A 3,618-nucleotide genomic window follows, 5' to 3' on the forward strand; every position below is an offset into this window, starting at 1 on the left:
AGCGGTGCGTACATCCATTTTACGGCGCCTGGGAACTACATGGCTACATCTACTTTTGGTGCCGATAAAACAGTCGATTTTTCATGTCCGTGCTACATCCACAATTTATAGACCATAAATACGTCTCGCATATAGACGTAATTAATAATATACTTTGTTAGCGCGATTCTCTTTTCCATTCAAGCATATATTATAAACATCAATATATGCTATTAATAAAATAAATTTATGTAATATACATTGCCCAGATAGCAAAATCGGATAGAGCACGTTTTGCAATTTATGTGCTGCATACTATGTCAGCAGAATGCTGTCAATATTCTAGCAAAATATGCCGTTTCAGTTAATGTTGTCAGAAACACAGCAAAAGTTGAGCATAACGTGCGTTACGATGTAATGATAGAAATGCAGCAGAAATAAAGCAGAGTTTTACCAGCATAAATAGAACAATTCAATGCTGGAATAATGTGTCGGCAGAATGCATACTGAGAGTACGCATAATCTGTTGTCACAGTGTAATAGCAAAATCTCATCAGAAATATCAAACTTGTGCAAGCACGCTATGACAGCAGAAACACAGCAACAATGGAGCATGCTCTGCCGTCATACGATGACATTTAATTTTTAAAATACAGGATCTGTGCGACGCAATTTGACAACAGATTGTCGGCAGAAATCGAGCAGGATCTGCGCACAATCTCTGATAGCAGATTGATGGCAGAAACGGAACAGGGTTTGCATGATTCGATAGTTCCTTCACTTACCGCTACGTGAGCTGTTCTTTCTCGTAATTGAATTTTTGTCAGAAATATATATAAAATCGCGAATATGAATAAAAGAAAAATTGAATTAGTTTTTCACTATATGAGATATAACTATGATATAACATATTACATATATGTCATTTTCTAAAAAAATTCTAATTAACTTGCTGATAATATTGTTATTTAGCATCTGTAATAATTCATTTTGTTGCATTTATATAACATTAATAAAAGTAAGCGCAAATCTTGTTGAAGTTTCTGCTGTTAATGCGCAGATTCTGCTCGGTTTCTGCTGACAATCTAACATCAAATTGCACGCGTAGATCCTGCTCGATTTCTGCTGTTATATCATGACGACACACTGTGCTTCATTTCTGCTGCATTTCTGCCATCACATCATATTGACACATCGTGTTGGGAAAAAAGAAACTTAAGGAGGACACAGCTGAGCGATATCTGCTGCAAATTCATGATTGAATCTGCTGTTATACTGCTGGCATACTGCTAGCATTTTGCTATCTGGGTTGTTTAGGATATTTTATTTTTGTGATAAGAAATAGAAAAGAGAGAGATAAAACTTATATAAAATTCAGTAAATTGTATTTTATTTGTTAAAAAACAGTCCTAGAAAAAAGATAATTATAGACCATTTTCAAGATGATGAAATATCACACGTTTTGAACATTACATTTGATACGCAACATATATAAAACTCTTTTAAAATAAATATAATATTGAATATATGGAAACTACATTTTTTTATATTTCTTAATAGTTTTTCTTATGGAACATAATTTTAAAGTTAACAAGATTCTTGCAAAAAAAATAAAAAATAATCATGTTAACAGCCCAACATCTGTCATTCGAATATTAATTTTCGATTAGATATAATTTTTTTACTTATCTAACAATAAGGAAAACTTATCCGAATTATGTCATGCTTGATGTCATTTTAAACATAAAAATTTCATTAATCTATTTTAATTACTTTCAAAAAGATCAAATAAAATATAAAAATTTTAGTTGTTATTTTATAAATATTTAAAGTTGTAAATTATTATAAGTAACGAAAAAATTCCCGATATCATTGAAAGCGAGAGCGAGAACGAATAGAGCAAGCGAGATGATGTATCGTATAAAGAGTTCCGAAATCTCTTACGCGAGATTCCCTTTCTCTATAACATTTCACGAATATATGTCATCTACTATAAAAAATAAAATGTGTTTTATTTGTTTTGAAAATAATTTTAATGAAATAATGAGAATTTTGCGATTAAAATGACATCAAACTCGATATAAATCGGACAGTTAAATGTAAGCAAAATTTTTATTATTAGATTAATTAAAAATTATCCGATTTATATCGTATTTGGTGTCATTTTAATCGCAAAAATCTTATTAATTCATTAAAATTATTTTCAAACCGATGAAATTAAAAATAAAAGTTTCAATTTTTATTTTATAAGATGTTTACATTTTCGTGAATTGCGAATGAATAGAGAAAGCGAAGAAATCGATTGTAAGAAACTTCGGAATTCTTTGATGATAGATCATCTCGCTCGCTCTCTATTCGTGGTCTTGCTTTCTCTGTCACACTCGACAGTCGTGATAGATAGCCCAGAATGATAACAGGATCCAAGAATCAAGAGTGAGCGAAATAGTAACAAGAATGAGCGAAACAATAATAGGAACGAACGAGACAGTAATAGGAGCGAGCGAGAGGAAAATAATAGCGCGCAAGAAAAATCCGATTCTCGAGCTCGAGTCTTCGTTGCTCACTCCTATTACTATCTCACTCGCTCCTATTATTATCTCGCTCGCTTCTGTTATTGTTTCACTTGCTCTTACGTACTCATATACTGTCATGCTCATCTCGTTATCAAATCTGTCGCTGGCAAGCGGCCAATGACAAATTGTAACAAATAAATAAGTTAATCATTTTAAGATATATTTATAAGGGTATACGAGTAATTTTGGAATAATCAAAATTTTGCGATTAAAATAACATCAAACACGGAATCAATCGGATAAATGTAGTTAAATATATCAAAATTTTTATTATCAGACCAATTAAAAATTATCCGATTTATGTCGTGTTTGATATCATTTTAATCGCAAGAATCTCAATAATTCATTAAAATTATTTTCAAATAGATAAAATAAAAAATAGTTTTAGTTTTTATTTTATAAGATGTTTACATTCGCGAGGAAGCCGAGTCCGCTTATCTTTATCAAGTGCGACTTATCAAGTGCGAGAGCGACAGCGAAACAGCGAGTCGAGAGCGAGTGAGATGACCTATCATCAAAGAATTCCGAAGTTTCTTACTAATCGGCTTCTTCACTTCCTCTATCCATTCGCAATTTACGAGATTATAAAATAAAAACTGAAACTTTTATTTTTTATTTTATCGATATGAAAGTAATTTTAATGAATTATTGAGATTTTTGCGATTAAAATGATATCAAACACGACGTAAATCGGATAATTTTTAAGTCTGATAATAAAAATTTTGATTATATATATTTAACTACATTTATCCGATTAATACCGTGTTTGATGTTATTTTAATCGCAAAATTTTCATTATTCTATTAAAATTACTCGCATACCCTTATATGAAAGAAATATAACTTTTATACATCTTTTTCTTTGCTTATAATATAATTTCATTTTCCAAATGCGTGCGATCATACGATAGATTTAAATAAAAAAAAATTATCGAGAAACTTGGACTCCTCATTTTATAGCATGTAAGACTGAACGTTTTCCATCGAGCCACTACATAACATTAAACATTCGAGATATATTTAATCGCTACTTATGTTAAATATTTATATTGCTTTTTATACTTATA

This window comes from Camponotus floridanus, unplaced genomic scaffold (genome assembly GCF_003227725.1).
Source record: "Camponotus floridanus strain SB8 unplaced genomic scaffold, Cflo_v7.5 scaffold90, whole genome shotgun sequence".
Taxonomy (NCBI): Eukaryota; Metazoa; Arthropoda; class Insecta; order Hymenoptera; family Formicidae; genus Camponotus; species Camponotus floridanus.